Raw genomic sequence first — 301 nt, forward strand, 5'->3', positions numbered from 1 at the left:
ACCAGTTAGACATAACGTTTGAATATTCTCAACGAACAATTCTAACATTGGCCATTAATACACCTTTGGGACGGGTCCTTACAGTTAGAGCAACTGCAGGTCATCAAGGTCCTCTTGGAGAATTCACCTCGTTTATAGAGCTCCCCCGCAATGACCTGCGGATGGTAGGAGAGGTGAACCTCATTTTCCTAAAAGGAATTGACGCCAGATTTACAATCCGAACACCTTTCACGAAAGACTTAATCATGGCTTTTAGTCAAAGTGGAACCATCATGAATATGCAGTCGCATGCTGAGTTAAC

This window comes from Mizuhopecten yessoensis, unplaced genomic scaffold (genome assembly GCF_002113885.1).
Source record: "Mizuhopecten yessoensis strain PY_sf001 unplaced genomic scaffold, ASM211388v2 scaffold10601, whole genome shotgun sequence".
Classification (NCBI taxonomy): domain Eukaryota; kingdom Metazoa; phylum Mollusca; class Bivalvia; order Pectinida; family Pectinidae; genus Mizuhopecten; species Mizuhopecten yessoensis.